Raw genomic sequence first — 18,018 nt, 5'->3', positions numbered from 1 at the left:
AGGCCACAACTGATGCTGTCACCTTTACCTACAACCCTGCTTTGTTTTGATCCCATCACAACATTTGACTTTAAATTTCACCTAAATATGGCATTCTCTCCATTCCTATAACTCTTTTCCTTTGAGACACCTATAATTTCTCCCATGTGCAATCTCTCTTGTTGCAACATGTGTGTTTGACTACAGGTTTGTTCCTAGCTGTCTTAGGCTGATTGGCCTGGAACAACTGCCATCAAGGTATGGACAGGTCCTTTGCTGCCACAAACCAGGACCTCAACTCAGTAGCAATAAACACATCTGAGACCCCTTGTGTTTCCCCTGCCAAGCGCTCCCTGTCCTTAACTGCAGGGTTTTATGCTGAATCTGGACTTTTATATTCTTTTTGGGCTTCAGAGACACACCGGTTTTTTGAGTAAGCAGGCAGGGCAACTAATCCTTGGGGTTAGGGCCCAAAACTCTTGTAAGTTCTATTTTTATTTTTGACCAAATGTCAGCCAACTTCTCATGGGTTGTCTGCTAATAAACTTGCACTACTTTCTGATATAGCTTCATAGAAGATGGTTTGGAATTGTACTGGCTACTCTGCGGAACTTTGACCTAAATAAGATGGTTCATTTTAGGGACACATTAGAATAAAAAAAGAGAAAGAGAAAACAACTCTGTCTTGAAGGGACTGTCTATCTTAGCCGTCTGAAAGATCATTTGGTTTCAAGAAAAACTTCTTCCCTCCTCAAACATCCTTCATGTCCATTCTGATGGGATTAATATTGGCTGTTTTATTCTGTAACTTGATAAAATTGTCAAGAGTCTGAGTTACTGTTTAAGTCAGTTAAAAGGATTTGTGTGTGTGTGTTGAAATGGGTTTTTTTTTTTTCTCTCTTTCTTTTTCTCTCTCTTTCTCTGCACCAGGTTTTAGTTGTCTCATGTGGGATCTAGTTCCCTGACCAGGGATTGAACCCAGGCCACCTGCACTGGAAGCATGGAATCTTAGCCACTGGACACCAGGGAAATCCCAAAGCGAACTTTTCTAAATCTATTTTTTTCCCTCTCTTTGGAGCAGAAATATTATTAAGCTTTCTCCAATGATGATTTTTTTTAATGTTTTTTTTCCAATGATGATTTTATATTTGTCTAAAGCTTATTCCCTTTCCCTTTTTTTCCCTTCTGTCTCCTCCTTCTTTGCTCCTCTTTCTTAAAGGTGAATTGATGAGAAAGGAAATAAAGCTATCCATTTTCAAAAGTATTGCCTATGATCAAACTGGTGATGGGTTAAGTCTCTGGGTATACATGACACCAGCAATCCATAATCGCCGAGTGAGTGAAGGAGCAGAATGTTTGAGGAAAGGCACTGTACTGAACATCAGGAGCCAAGGGCTGTAGTCCAGCTCTGACACTTCATGAGTGACTGTCAGCAGGACAGTTAGTCTCCTGGCCTCATTTTCCTCATCTGCAAAAAGGGAAGCTCAGACCAGCTGATCTCTGATCTCTCTTCTGCTCTCACATGTTTCGCTTCTTTGCATTGCATGATCTCTATCATACTGACGCATTGAAGATTTTTCTACTTTTTTAAAAAAAAATTTTGGCCACATCACAAAGTATGCTGGATCTTAGTTCCCCAACCAGGCAGCAAACCCATGCCCTCTGTCGTGGAAGCATGGAGTCTTATCCACTGAACCATGGTGGGATTCCCTTTTCTTTTTTTAATGATTTATTTTTGGCTGTGCTGGGTCTTCGCTGCTGCGGGCAGGCTTTTTCTCTAGTTGTGACATGCAGGCTTCTCGTTGCTGTGGCTTCTCTTGCTGTGGAGCATGGGCTTTAGGCCAGGGGCTTCAGAAGTTGCGGCTCCCAGGCTCTAGGGCACAGGCTCAATGGTTGCAGCACCCAGGCTTAGTTGCTCCATAGCATGTGGGATTTTCCCAGATTGAAAATCTGGGATTTTCAGGGATTGAACCTGTGTCTCCTGCATCGGCAGTCAGATTCTTTACCACTGAGCCATCAGAGAAGCCCTGCTTTCTTTTCTAAGGTTTCAAATTTTGGATTCAAATATCTCTTTTTTTTTAAAGAAATTTGACTTATTTCGGCCACATGAAGAGCATGTGAGAACTTAACTTCCTGGATCAGGCATCAAACCCACATCCCATGCAGCGAAAGTGTGGAGTCTTAACCACTGGAGCACCAGAGAAGTCCCTCTCTGTCTCTTGTACCTCATTTCTTCCTTCTGGGTTCAGTTTTTTTTTATCGTGAAGCTGAGATAATCACATTAATATTTGAAAAGAGTGAACTTTGAGGGATTAAAAAGGAACAATATAGGGGCGTTTGGGGCAGGCTTTCCCAGAACGTGCTACTTTCACATGTGGATTATTTTGAGCTGAAGATAATCAAGGCCCAGCAGAGTCAGGAAGACCTTTCTTTTTAACCTTCTCCTTAACTGTCTAAAAGAGTTTAAACAGGGGGCCTATACCAGAAAAAGAGTACCCCAGAGATAGTTTTTTTAATATCAGAAGGACTTATCTGCATGTCAGAGTAAACATTTACTCTCTTCTTCATCCTATGACTTGTCCTCCTCCGCTTTGAGGGCCCACACCCTACCCCCTTCTTAGCTTAGAATAGTATGTAAGCCTCAATTGCCTCTGAGTCTCCTCTCTTTAGGGCTACCCGCATAGCTCTGCTGGTCAAGAATCTGCCTGCAATGCAGGAGATCCATTCAATTCCTGGGTCAGGAAGATCCCCTGGAGAAGGAATAGGCTACCCACGCCAGTATTCTCGGGTTTCCCAGGTGGCTCAGATGGTAAAAAATCTACCTGCAACGTGGGAGACCTGCGTTTGATACCTGGGTTGGGAAGATCCCCTGGAGGAGGGCATGGCAACCCACTCCAGTATTCTTGCCTGGAGAATCCACTGACAGAGGAGCCTGGCGGGCTACAGTCCACGGGGTCGCCAAGAGTCAGACACGACTCCGTGACCAAGCACAGCACAGCATTCATGTCTTTATGGGCATCCTGAACATACAAAGTGATGTTTGTTTTTCTTCTGTTAATCTGTTTTATGTCAGCTAGTTATTATTCCAGCCAACAAACTTAGAAGGGAAGAAGAGAAAGCTTTTCCTCTCCAGGTACATAATGATAAAATGTTGATGAATCCAATTCAATGAAAGATGCTGGGGCAACTGGACCTTGATGGGCAAAAACCAGAATCTCAACCTAAACCTCACAGCTTATGCAAAAATAAACTCAAAATTAGTCACAGAGTTATATAAAAAACATGAAACTTTTAGACAAAAATATAGGAGAAAATCTTTGGGAACTCAGGCTAGGCAAAGCCTACTTGAGCTTGATACCAAAAGCAAAATTTATAACAGGAAAAATCGACAAACTGGACTTCATCAAAATTAAAACTTTTGTTCTGTGACAGCACCTAGGAAGAAAAGACAAGATACAAACTTGGATAAATATCTGGAAGCCACACAAAAGAAAAAGGACTAGTACTTAGAATATATTGAGTTGGTCAAAAGGTTGTTCAGGTTTACTGAACAACCTTTTGGCCAACTCAATATAAAGATTATAAAGACCAGCGTTCAGTCATAAAAGATAAAGAACTGAGCAGTTCCCTGGTGGCCCAGTGGTTAGGATTCAGGGTTTTCATTACCATGCCCCAGGTTCAATCCCTGGTTGGAGAACTGAGATCCCATAAGTGCATCAATGTGTGTGGGGGGTGGGTCTCAGAGAAAGGGTAACAAATTAGAATATGGGCAAAAGACATCATGGTATTGTGATTTATGATATTTTTGTCCCTTCCTGGCACATAATTCCTAAAACACTTGTAATTTTCTAGCTAAACAGAGCAACAGAGGCATCTTTTGTTATAATAATGACATCTTTTTGTTTCTGAAATAGCTTTAGAGCAATAAAGGTGAAATATGTGTCTTCTGTTATTCATAAAAATTCCCTTTCCCCCATCTGTGTACGATAGTAAAGTGATTTTTGGAAAACTCCTAGATAATCATGTGATGGGAGCTGGTGGTCGGGGAACCAACCATGTGATTAGATAGTTGGAACTTTTGCCCACCTCCTGATCTCCAAGGAGGGGAGAGGGGCTGAATTCTTCATAAAAGACTGATGATTCAATTGACCACACCTACGAGAGAAGGCCTCCATACAAATCCAAAAGGACAAGGGTAGGGGAGCTTCTAGGTTGGTGGAAACAGAGATGCTGGGAGAGCGATGCATTCAGAGAAGGCTTGGGTGCGCTGTGCCTCTCCCCCACCTTGTCCTCTGCATCTCTTCCATCTGGTTGTTCCGGAGTCATATCCTTTTATATTAAACTGGTGATCAAGTAAACTGTTCTCCCGAGTCCTGTGAGCCACTCCAGCAAACTAATGGAAACTGAGAAAGGGTTGTGGGAAACTCTGATTTACAGCTGGTTGGTCAAAAGAATAGATAAAGACCTGGACTTGCAATCGGCATCTGAAGTGGCCAGGGGCAGCGTTGTGAGTCCGAGCCCTTAATCTGTGGGAGCTGTTGCTATCTACAAGTCAACAGTGTCAGAACTGAGTTAAACTGTAAACACCCAGCTGGTGTCGGGAGGAACTGAGAACTGCTTGGTGTTGAGGAAAAACACATGCACCTCTGGTCAAAGTGTTGTGAATGTAAGTAAAGAGGAAATAAGGTGTTTTTTTCCATTAGATTGAGTGTCAGAGGTGTTGTGAACTGTGAAAGTGTGAGAACAGTGGAAATAGGGTAGAGCAGAAACACAAGAAGTGATTTCCCTATAAACACATACAGACATCCCACCAAAGTGGGTATCAGTTCAATTGCTCAGTCCTGTCCAACTCTTTGCAACCCCATGGACTGCAGCACGCCAGGCCTCCCTGTCCATCACCAACTCCCGGAGCTTGCTCAAACTCGTGCCCATTGAGTCAGTGATGCCATCCAACCATCTCCTCCTCTGTCGTCCCCTTCTCCTCCTGCCTTCAATCTTTCCCAGCATCAGGGTCTTTTCCAAGGAGTCAGTTCTTCGCATCAGGTAGCCAAAGTATTGGAGTTTCAGCTTCAACATCAGTCCTTCCAATGAACATCCAGGACTGATCTCCTTTAGGATGGACTGGTTGAATCTCCTTGCAGTCCAAGGGACTCTCAAGAGTCTTCTCCAACACCACAGTTCAAAAGCATCAATTCTTCAGTGCTCAGCTTTCTTTATAGTCCAACTCTCACATTCATACATGACTACAGGAAAAATCATAGTTTTGACTAGACAGACCTTTGTTGGCAACGTAATGTCTCTGCTTTTTAATAGGCTGTCTAGGTTGGTCATAGCTGTTCTTCCAAGGAGCAAGTATCTTTAATTTCATGGCTGCAGTCACCATCTGCAGTGATTTTGGAGTCAAAGAAAAGAAAGTCTCTCACTGTTTCCATTGTTTCCGCATCTATTTGCCATGAAGTGATGAAACTGGAAGGTATGATCTTAGTTTTCTAAATGTTGAGTTTTAAGCCAATTTTTTCACTCTCCTCTTTCACTTTCATCAAGAAGCACTTTAGTTCTTTTTTGCTTTCTGCCATAAGGGTGGTGTCATCTGCGTATCTGAGGTTAATATTTCTCCTGGCACTCTTGATTCCAGCTTGTGCTTCATTCAGCCCAGCATTTCACATGATATACTCTGCATATAAGTTAAATAAGCAGGGTGACAATATACAGCCTTGACGTACTCCTTTCCCAATTTGGAACAAGTCTGTTGTTCCATGTCTAGTTCTAACTGTTGCTTCTCGACCTGCATACAGATTTCTCAGGAGGCAGGTAAGGTGGTCTGGTATTCGCATTTCTTTAAGAATTTTCCACATTTTGTTGTGATCCACACACTCAAAGGCTTTGACATAGTCAATGAAGCAGAAGTAGATGTTTTTCTAGAACTCTTGCTTTTTTGTGCAAGGTAAATAATCACATGAAAAGATGTATGACATCACCAGACATGAGGAAATGCAAATTAAAACCACAATGAGCAATCACTACATACCTCTCAGGATGGCTGAAATAAATAGTGATAATATCAAATGCTGGTGAAGATGCAGAAGTGCATCATTAGAGTGTTGGTGAGAATGTAAAATGGTACAGTCACCCTGAAAAAGTTTGGCAGTTTTTTATAAAACAAAATATGCACGTACTGTCTGAACCAGCAATTACACTCTTGGGTGTTTATTCTAAAGAAATGAACATTTATGTTCATAGAAAACGTGTACATGAATGTTCATAGTGGCTTTACTTGTTGTAATCCTAAACTGGAAATTGCTCAGATGAACTTAAACAGCTGAATGCTTTAAATAAACTGTCCTGCATTCACATCAGGGTATACCATCCAACAATAAAAAGGAATAAACTTTTTAAAAAAATTTGCTGTGCTTGGTCTTATTTGTGGCATGTGGGATATAGTTCCCTGAAAATGAAAGTGAAGTCGCTCAGTCATGTCCGACTCTTTGCGACCCCATGGACTGTAGCCTACCAGGCTCCTCCAGCCATGGGATTTTCCAAGCAAGGGTACTGGAATGGGTTGCTATTTCCTTCTCCAGGGGATCTTCCCGACCCAGGAATCGAACCCAGGTCTCCCACATTTCAGGCAGATGCTTTACCATTTGAGCCACCAATAAAAAGGAATAAACTTAAAAAAAAATTTGCTGTGCTTGGTCTTAGTTGTGGCATATGGGATCTTTCTAGTTCCTTGACCAGGGATCAAACCTGGGCCCCTTGCTTTGGGAGTACTGAGTCTTAACCACTGGCCCACCAGGGAAGTTCCATGAACATAAAACTTGAGAGATGCAAAATGGTAAAGTCTAACTATCTCCAACCCTATAAAAAAGAACTTCTTTCTTATGATAAAAATAGCTATATATACTCAGTTAGGAATTTCTTTTCAGAATTTCAAACTGGAGAGAACTAGATCTGCAGTCTTGTTTTTATAGTATAACTGATCAGTAAATATTAGGTAGCCATGATAACTTTAGCTATGAAGATTATGCAGCAACACAGGAAATATATATGGCATAATATCTGATGAAACAAAGGAGAACATGTAGTTTCACTGTCAAAAAGTCCACACATAAGGGAAAAATCACATGAAACATACCAAAATGCTCAGAGTGGTTATATTAGGAAGGCAGTCATATGAATGATTTCTTTTCTTTCCTTTGATTGCTTTTCAGACTAAGATTATTTTTAATGACTAAAAAAAATTACAACTGGATCTTATGTAGTGACTACCGCATTTTTCTTCTCAAATCTCCTGAGTTTGCATATAGTCACTAAATAATCCCTCATCCTCAGGTCACTTCTTTTCTGACAGAAATGGTTATTCGATTAGATTAGTGAAATGCTATAGACACAATATGTCCTGACTTCTGCTTAGCATTTAATAAATCTTTGCTTTTGGTCAAGGTTCTTTGGGTCACAATAACAAATGTGCTCAGATTTGCTCATGCAAAGTGTGCATCTTGGGAAATAGGACCATTGTATATAACCCAAGGGAGGAAGTTCAGCTGAGGACAGCAGTCAGTGACTAGTATGTGGTGAAGAACCAAGGCAGATACCATCTTTCAGGATCATGTGGTCTCCGGTTCTTTCTACACATCTGCTCATTCTTTCTCTCTCTCCTTCTTCACACTCAAAACGTATCTTCTCAGCTTCTCTGATCCACATGGTGCAAAAAGGCTGCTCACTCTCATAATCAGATTTCCCCCTAGCTCTAGCCCTCTAGTCAAATGCTTCAGCTCAGTTCAGTTCAGTTGCTCAGTCGTGTCCGACTCTTTTGTGACCCCATGAATCGCAGCACGCCAGGCCTCCCTGTCCATCACCAACTCCTGGAGTTTACCCAAATTCATGTCCATCTAGTCGGTGATGCCATCCAGCCATCTCATCCTCTGTCGTCCCCTTCTCCTCCTGCCCCCAATCCCCTCCAGCGTCAAATGCTTAGAGTCCCAGTATTCGAATTTATATTCAATTTTAATTCCCAGGAGAGAAAATCCAATTGATCAGTGAGTCAGCTGTCTACCCCAGCTTTGATTCTGTTTGGCATTGGAGGTGGGGGTGGGGATTGTATAATATAAATTTGGCTGCAAAGGGTCCACCCTTGGTTGAGGAGAGGATTTGGAGAAAGGGGCCTTGGTTTGGCAGACAACTTAAAAGATATTTACCACTTGGGTTTTTTAATTTATGAATTTATTGGACTGTGCTGAGTCTTCATTGCTTTTGCGCAGGCTTTCTTGAGTTATGGCAAGCAGGGGCTACTCTTCGTTTGGTGTGTGGGCTTCTCATTGTGGTGGCTTCTCTTGTTGTGGAACACAGGCTCTAGGCGAGTAGACTTCAGTAGTTGCAGCACACAGACAGGCTCAGTAGGGCTTCCCTGGTGGTTCAGCGGGTGAGGAATCTGTCTGCAATACAGGAGACCCAGGTTCAACCCCTGGGTTGGGAAGATCCCCTGGAGAAGGGAATGGCTCCCACTCCAGTATTCTCGCCTGGAGAACCCCATGGACAGAGGAGTCTGGTGGGCTAAAGTTCAAGAGCCAGACACAACTTAATGACTAAATCACCACCACCAGGCAAAGTCGCTGTGGTGCATGGACCTAGTCACTTTGTGTCATGTGGAATCTTCCTGGACCAGGGATTGAATTCCTGTTCCTTACATTTGCAAGTGGATTCCTATTCACTGCACCAATGGGGAAGTCCACCACCTGGGTTTCTCATGAGTCCTCAGCATCAAGCTGGAGAAACAGGAGTTGGTTGAATACACAAGAAGGTATACTGTAACTGGGTAAATGACCACACCCACAGAAGATAAATCAGTGACACCCTGCCTAAGATTTCTGGAAAAAGTGGCTTTCAAATCTTATGAGCAGACCTATGATAGCTTCCAGTAAAGGCTCTATGAGGGCTCTGTCCTGATCAACATTTTTTCTTAAAGTCTTGAATTCCCTGGGCCTGGGGAACTTGTGTTTCCCTTTTCCTTAACATTCTTAAATCTTCTCTGCCTCCATCCCTGCCTGCGTGGATGTGTGCTAAGTTGCTTCAGTCATGTCCAACTCTGTGACCCTTTGGACTGTAGCCCGCCAGGCTCCTCTGTTTATGGGATTCTCTAGGCAAGAATACCGAAGTGGGTTGCCATGCACTCCTCCAGCGGATCTTTCCAACCCAGTGACTGAACCTGCATCTCTTATGTCTCCTGCATTGGCAGGCAGGTTCTTTACCACTAGCGCAACCTGGGAAGCCCCCACCCCTGTCTACTCTCTGCTAATGATAGACTTTTTTATTTTAATTGTAGTTGATTTACAATGTTATGTTAATTACTGCTGTATAGCAAAGTGATTCAGTTTTTCTTTTTAAATATTCTTTTCCATCATAGGACACTGAATATAGCTCTCTTTGCTATACAACAGGACCTTGTTGTTTATCCATTCTATGTATAAAACCTTACATCTGGCTAACCCAACCTCCCACTCCACCTCTCCCTCATCCGCCTCACTCTTGGCAACCACAAGTCCGTTCTCTATGCTAACGGCCGACTTCTTAACCAGAAGAGAAGAATAGAAGCAATCAGATCTGTTTATCACCAAACCTAATGATTTACCTACATCTGGACTCATATAATCGTCCTTCCCTCTTATACCACATGTGAATCATATCTACCCCAATGTGTGCATTGATCCCATCTTCCCTCACCTACTTAAGAACCTGGCTTCTGCAATTATCCCATTTCTATGCTACATCACCAGTTTTTGTCCTTCTACTGTATTATTACCATAATCATACAACTATGCTAAAATATAAAAAGAAATCAGCCCCCACAAATAGAGTTATATGTCATCTAGACTGCCAGTTAGCTATAATGTCAAACTATCAGCAGACCAAAAAACCTTTATGGTCTGGTCCTCTTGAACAAATACTGTATCCTTTGTATCAAATACTTTGAGAAATGTTTTAGTAATCTTCACAAATGTCCTTTCAAATTTGTTAAATGACGGTCAACACCATAGAATAATATGTAATGTACTTGTTCCACTGGGGTCTTTCAGGATTTGAGTCTAGTTGTTAGTCTAGAAGCAAGGAAAGAAGTGATATGGGTCTTGAGGAGAATCAGCATTCATCTGCAAAGCACCTACTTCAGGATAGGTCATTACAGGTTCTTCAGGCAAGGGGACCCTAATCTCCAGACAGTTAGATGGATCAGATTGAAACGGATCAGGACCATATGGTCCTTGTCCCCTAACCAAGTCCTCTGCCTGCCTTTGCCTGTGGAAAACTTCAGTCAAAGAATGTTTAATCAGAGAAGTGAGAAATGCTGAAACAAAGGAAAACAGTCATCAAAGGAGACTAAATAATACTTATGTAGTCATTAAGCATAGTCAAGGATCTTTAGTTCTTTTTCAAGGGCTATAGATAATATTCTGAGCCACCTCCTGTGAGCTGTCTTATAGACACCAAAACACCAGGTGGAGAAGTTAACTAAAAGATGATCAGATTGTACCAAGGACGTGAGATGCCACAATTCCAAGAATTGACTGTAAAAAAAATGGGAACAAGTTCACACTGGAAGTGAAGATTAACTGTACCTAAAACAACCAAAATGATGCTAGTCAGACCACTGATGACCAATCGAAGATGGCTGTTAGAGATGACTGTGCTGTTTCTGCATGTAACCCCCTCAACTCTGTCTATAGAAGCTCTCACCCTCTGCTTATCGTGGGGGGAGTCGGCCTTTGGCCAGATGTCTACCACTCTCCCCCACCAGTTGTTGGCACCTGAAATAAAGCAAACTTTCCTTTCCACCAACCTGGCCAGTTTATTGGCTTTTGAGCAGAGAGCAGCGAGACTTCCCACACATACCCTTCAGTAACAAGATTCCTATTGCTGCTGGAACAAATTACTACAAATCTAGAGGCTTAAAACAACACAAATTTATTATTTTACATTTTGGAAAATCTCATTGGGCTAAACAAGGGGTCACATGGCTTCATTCCTTTTGGAAGCTTTAGGGGAGATTTTCTTTCCTAGGTTCTAGGGGAAATGAATGTATACTGGCTTTTCTCAAAGCCAGTAGTGAACCTTCATATTTTTTGTATTTCTCTTTCTGCCTATGACCTTTTGCCTCTTGTAAAGATCCCTGTGATTACACTGGGCCCACCTGGATAATCCAGGATAATCTTCCCAGTAAAGGAGACTTTATTTAATTAAACTGCACAATCCCTTCCACAATCCCTGCATTCAGTTGGGAAAGGTACACCCAACTGAATGCTGAGTTCCAGAGAAAGACAAGGAGAGACAAGATGGCCTTCTTCAATGAACAGTGCAAAGAAATAGAGGAAAACAGCAGAAAGGGAAAGACTAGAGATCTCCTCAAGAAAACTGGAGATATCAAAGGAACATTTCATGCAAAGATGGGCACAAAAAAGGACAGAAACGGGGAAGACCTAGTAGAAGCAGAACAGATCAAGAAGAGATGGCAAGAATATAGAGAACTGTACAAAAAAAAGATCTTAATGACCCAGATAACCACCATGGGGTGGTCACTCACCTAGAGCCAGACATTCTGGAGTGTGAAGTCAAGTGGGCCTTAGGAAGCACTGATGCCAATAAAGCTCATGGAGGTGATAGGATTTCAGCAAAGCTATTTAAAAACACTAAAAGATGTGTTGTTATAGTGCTGTCTTCATTATGTCAGCAAATCTGGAAAACCCAGCAGTGGCTACAGGACTGGAAAAGGTCAGTCTTCATCCCAATTCCCAAGAAGAGCATACTAAAGAATGTTCAAACTACTACACAATTGTGCTCATTTCCCATGCTAGGGAGGTTATGTTCAACCACCCTAATAGCAGAAAGTGAAGAGGAACTAAAGAGTCCCTTGATGAAGGTGAAAGAAGATAGTGAAAAAGCTGGCTTAAAACTCAATTTTCAAAAAACGAAGATCTGGTATCTGGTCCCATCATTTCATGGCAAATAGATTGGGGAAAAAATGGAAACAGTGAGAGATTTTATTTTCTTGACTCCAAAGTCACTGCAGATGATTACTGCAGCCACGGGATTAAAAGATGCTTGCTCCTTGGAAGAAAAACTATGACCAACCTAGACAGCATATTAAAAAGCAGAGACATCACTTTGCCCAGTCATGATTTTTCTAGTAGTCATGTATGGTTGTGAGAGCTGGACCATAAAGAAAGCTGAGTGTTGAAGAATTGATGCTTTTGAACTGTGGTGTTGGAAAAGACTCTTGAGTCCCTTGGACTGCAAGGAGATCAAAGCAGTCAATCCTCAGTTCAGTTCAGTTCAGTTGCTCGACAGTATCTGACTTTGTGACCCCATGGACTGCAGCATGCCAGGCTTTCCTGTCCATCACCAGAGTGATGACAGGAGTTTACTCAACTCCCGGAGTTTACTCAAGCTCAAGTTCATCAAGTTGGTGATGCCATCCAACCATCTCTTCCTCTGTCATCCCCTTCTCCTCCTGCCTTCAATCTTTCTCAGCATCAGGGTCTTTTCCAAGGAGTCAGTTCTTTGCATCAGGTGGCCAAAGTATTGGAGTTTCAGCTTCAGCATCAGTCCATCCAATGAATATTCAGGATTGATTTCCTTTAGAATTGACTGGTTGGATCTCCCTGCAGTCCAAGAGACTCTCAAGAGTCTTCTCCAACACCACAGTTCAAAAGCATCAATTCTTTGGTGCTCAGCTTTCTTTAGAGTCCAACTCTCACATCCATACATGACTATTGGAAAAGCCATAGCTTTGACTAGACGGACCTTTGTTGGCAAAGTAATGTCTCTGCTTTTTAGTATGCTATCTAGGTTGGTCATAGCTGTTCTTCCAAGGAGCAAGCATCTTTTAATTTCATGGCTGCAGTCACCATCTGCAATGATTTTGGAGCCCAAGAAAAGAAAGTCTCTCAGTTTCCATTGTTTCCTCATCTATTAGCCATGAAGTGATAGGACCAGATGCCCTGATCTTGGTTTTCTGAATGTTGAATTTTAAGACTTTTTCACTCTCCTCTTTCACTTTCCTCAAGAAGCTCTTTAGTTCTTCTTTGTTTTCTGCCATAAGGGTGGTGTCATCTGCATATCCGAGGTTATTGATGTTTCTCCCAGCATCTTGATTCTAGCTTGTGCATTATCCAGCCTGGCATTTTGCATGATGTACTCTGCATATAAGTTAAACAAGGAGGGTGACAATATACAGCCTTGACATACCGTTTTCCTAATTCAGCCCCAGGATAGAAGCAGAAGATATTAAAAAGAGGTGACAAGAATACACAGAAGAACTATACAAAAAAGATCATGACCCAGATAACCATGATGATATGATCACTCACCTAGCATTAGATATCCTGGAATGCGAAGTCAAGTGGGCCTTAGGAAGCATCAGTATAAACAAAGCTAGTGGAGGTGATGGAATTCCAGTTGAGCTATTTCAAATCCTAAAAGATGATGCTGTGAAAGTGCTGCACTCAATATGCCAGCAAATTTGGAAAACTCAGCAGTGGCCACAGGACAGGAAATGGTCAGTTTTCATTCCAATCCCAAAGAAAGGCAATGCCAAAGAATGTTCAAACTACCGCACTCATCTCACACGCTAGCAAATGCTCAAAATTCTACAAGCCAGGCTTCAACAGTATGTGAACCGTGAACTTCCAGATGTTCAAGCTGAATTTAGAAAAGGCAGAGGAACCAGAGATCAAATTGCCAACATGTTGGATCATTGAAAAAGGAAGAGAGTTTCATAAAAACACCTACTTCTTTATTGACTACGCCAAAGCCTTTGACTGTGTAGATCACAACAAACTGTGGAAAATTCTTCAAGAGATGGGAATACCAGACCACCTTACCTGACTCCTGAGAAATCTTCATGCAGGTCAAGAAGCAACAGTTAGAACTGGACATGGAACAACAGACTGGTTCCAAATCTGAAAAGGAGTACATCAAGGTTGTATATTGTCACCCCGCTTATTTAACTCATATGCAGAGTACATCATGCGAAATGCTGGGCTTGATGAAGCACAAGCCAGTCAATCCTAAAGGAAATCAACCCTAAATATTCATTGGAAGGACTGATGCTGAAGTTGAAGCTCCAGTAATTTAGCCACTGGATGTGAAGAGCTGACTTATTGGAAAAGACCCTGATGCCAGGAAAGACTGATGGCAGGAGGAGAAGGGGGTGACAGAGGATGAGGTGGCTAGATGGCATCACCGACTCAATGGAAATGAGTCTGAGCAAGTTCTGGGAGATTCTAAAGGATAGGGAAGCCTGGCATGCTGCAGTCCCTGAGGTTGCAGTCAGACACGCCTTAGCTACTGAACGAGAACCTTGAGTCTGAGCACCTGAGAACTCCCAAATAGGGTGTAAGAAGGTGACTGTTCTCAGGCAGCTGGTACAGGATGAGGCATATCAAATGACTCAGAGCCACTGCAATAAAGGCCTGGCTCCAAACAGCCCCAGGACAATAAACTCATTCCTAAACTTTTGAGGCTTTCAATATTTGTTAGTTGAACCCTAACCTGAAACCCCAGAGAAGGCAATGGCAATTCACTCCAGTACTCTTGCCTGGAAAATCCCACGGACGGAGGAGCCTGGTAGGCTGCAGTCCATGGGGTCACTAGGAGTTGGACATGACTGAGCGACTTCACTTTCACTTTTCACTCTCATGCATTGGAGAACGAAATGGCAACCCACTCCAGTGTTCTTGCCTGGAGAATCCCAGGGACGGGGGAGCCTGGTGGGCTGCCGTCTATGGGGTCACACAGAGTTGGACACGACTGAAGTGACTTAGCAGCAGCAGCAGCAGCAACCTGAAACTCGCAACTTGTCTATATTCTGTTCTCTTTCAAGAATTATTCCCTTGAACTGTAGCTGCTAAAAACCAAAGAAGGGTCTTCCCTGGTGGTCTAGTGGTTAAGACTCCGAGCTTCCAATGCAGGGGGCTTGGGTTTGATCCCTAGTCAGGGAACTAAGATCCCACATGCTGAGCAGCATGACCAAAAAAAAAAAAAAAGAAAAAAAACACCAAAGTAGGACAACTATAAAATTAGTTAAAAGAAACTTACAGGTAGTTTGTGAAGCAAAACCCGCTATTCTTTGGCTTCAGCCTGGGAAAAGAAAGACGTCTGGAGGATCCAAGATGCCAGAACTCAGTTCAAGTCTGGATAAACCCTATCCACAGCAGTTAACCACAATTTCACCCCAGGGCTTCAGAAAGGGGCAGGGAAAAAAGGAAAAAGTACTGAATTTAATGAAAATGTTCATCTTATTCTTTATGGGAAATGTTATTATTAACCCAATTCTTGGTTTTATTTGCAATGATCCTTTGCTGTATCAAAGCGTGTTTTTCTTCGCAGAAAATGTCGCTCTAGGAAAAAAATTAACTCATGACCGCACATAAAAAACACTTTATTTGGAGATTAGCCTGTCATCAGAAGAAATCAGCGGTGAGAGGCCCCTCATGACAACTGCCTTCTGACTCATCTTCCTGCTACCCTTCCACGGTTTGTGGTCCATACAACATTCAGAATGATCTAGATGACTGGAATCCAGATTATCGTTATCTGGATTCTTCTGGCCACTTTTTTTTTTTTTCTTTCTGGCCATTTTAAGTGAGGTCACATCCTCCCCCTGCTCAAAACTCTACTATAGTTTCTCATCACATTGATAATAAAAGCAAAGTGCTAACTACTGCAGCTTACAAAGTCCTGGGTGACCTGGTTTCTGGGTCTCTTTTAGGTATGATCTATTATGCTTTCTTGCCTTCACTCTGTCCATCCACGTTGGCCTCTATTGTTCACTGAAAGTGCCCAGCACAGTTCTGTCTTTGTTTTGTAAAGTCTTCCCTGAGCTGTGTATGACTTTCTTCCTCACCTCCTTCAGGGCTCTATTTAAAATAGTACCTCCTTGAAGGGTCTTCTGAACACTGTATCTAAAATAGCACAAAATCAGGACTTCCCTGATAGTCTGAGGGCTAAGATTCTGAACTCCCAATGCAGGGAACCTGGGTTCGATCCCTGGTCAAGGGAACTAGATCTCACATGCTGCAACTAAGAGTTTGCATGCTGCAACTAAAGCCAAAACAAACACATACCCTATCTCTGTACGCATATTTAGTTGCTCAGTCGTGTCCGACTCTGCAACCCTATAGACTGTAGACCGCCAGGTTCCTCTGTCCATGGAGTTTTTCAGGCAAGAATACTGTGGTGGCTTGCCATTTCCTACTTCAGGGGATTTTTCCCCACCCAGGGAGAGAACCCAGGTCTCTTGCATCTCCTGCATTGGCAGGCGGAGTCTTTACTGCTGTGCCACCTGGAAAGCCCCTACTCTATCTCTAGCACCTTGCTAATTCTTCCTATCACTAACTAAGATTATACTACATTTTGCCTACTGTTTGTCTCTCCCACTATAATGTCAGCTCCGTAAGATCAAAGACATCTGCTTTGGTCACTGTTACATTCCCAGTGCCAGAAATGTACCTTGTCATGTGTTACGTGGTTGAATGTGAATAAATCTAGCTTTAATAACCCACCGTCAATGTTATAAGAAGCATTTGGATTAATGCAGACATATTTTGGAGGTAGGAGTTGGTGACTGATTGGAGATGCAGGGTGAAGGTGGGGGTGGTATCAAGGATTCCCTGATTTTTTCAGGAACTCACCAGTGGGTGGAAGCATCAGTTACCAAGACGAGGAGGAAGACCAAAGAAGCTGATTTGTAGGGAGGGTGAGCTCAGTTTTGTACACCTAAACCTTGAGATGCCTGTGGGACAACCAGGTGTAGAAGTTAAGTAGGCAGTTGGATATGGGATAATTAATTTTTAAAATTGTTTGAATCTTTTTTGAGCTAGGTTTTAACTGAATTAAAAGGCACCCTACTGACATCTCTGTGGTCAAGCATAACTCAAACTCTATGACAGACTTGCTAAAGTTAAAATCTGACAGTTTACAATGACAGGGACTCTATTTTTTTCTAAGTGAAAAGAGAGCTTCCTGGTAACCAAGAATGATGATTGAGAATGTTCACTTTTTTGGCAAATGGTTACTTCACCTAAAATCACGAGCTAATTCTTTAAGAAAAAGCTTAAATCCTCCTGAGGCTGTCCTGCAAGTGAGTAAATGTTTAACATGGATGCAGAAGAGGCTCAACTGTGTGTACCTTTAAGAAACGGGTTCTTCTTGCATTTTCTTCTGGACAGTTTATTCTAGGTTGTTGAATGGAATGTGTATTCCACTTCTGAGCACAAATTTGCTTACTCCATTTGTAGAGTGTATTTATTTATTTTAAAAATTTTTTGGCCATGCCACACAGCTTGCAGGATCTGTTTCCTGCCAGGAACTGAACCTGGGCCAGGGCGGTGAAAGTATGGAATCCTAACCTGTGGAGTGTATTTATTAGATTAAAACTGTGATTTCTTGACTTAAGTGTGTATATCCTGTTCTGGACAAAAGTGATTTGTTTAAAATCTCAAATGAACTCTGCCTTTCATAAATACTGCAGGTTTTGCTTCATAAATGCTGATTTCAACGAGGCTCTAGCACTTCAGTGTGTTATCTGAAACACTGGGAACCTCCTGAGGCATGGAATTTCTGATGTCAACACGGAGAGGGGATACTAGTTTTCCGCAGGGTTGGCACCAGTCTAACATACTGCCAGTACACAATCTTCAGTCACTTAAATATCAAACTCTTACCAATGACTACAGAATACAAATTTGGTTTTCCCTCTTAAGAAATGTCACACGTCAGAAAAAAAAAAATTTCACACGTCAGCAAGTGGTTTGAGGAAGTGATTTTATGGCAGAGATTAAGTGAGATGGTTCAGTTTAGTTGCTCAGGCATGTCCAACTCTTTGCAACCCCATGAACCGCAGCACGCCAGGCCTCCCCGTCTATCACCAACTCCCGGAGTTCACCCAAACCCATGTCCACTGAGTCGGTGATGCCATCCAACCATCTCATCCTCTGTCGTCCCCTTCTCCTCTTGCCTTCAATCTTTCCCAGCATCAGGGTCTTTTCATTT

Source organism: Cervus canadensis, chromosome 26 (genome assembly GCF_019320065.1).
Source record: "Cervus canadensis isolate Bull #8, Minnesota chromosome 26, ASM1932006v1, whole genome shotgun sequence".
Taxonomy (NCBI): Eukaryota; Metazoa; Chordata; class Mammalia; order Artiodactyla; family Cervidae; genus Cervus; species Cervus canadensis.
The sequence above is the reverse complement of the archived record's forward strand: the minus strand, read 5'-3'. Positions refer to the sequence as shown.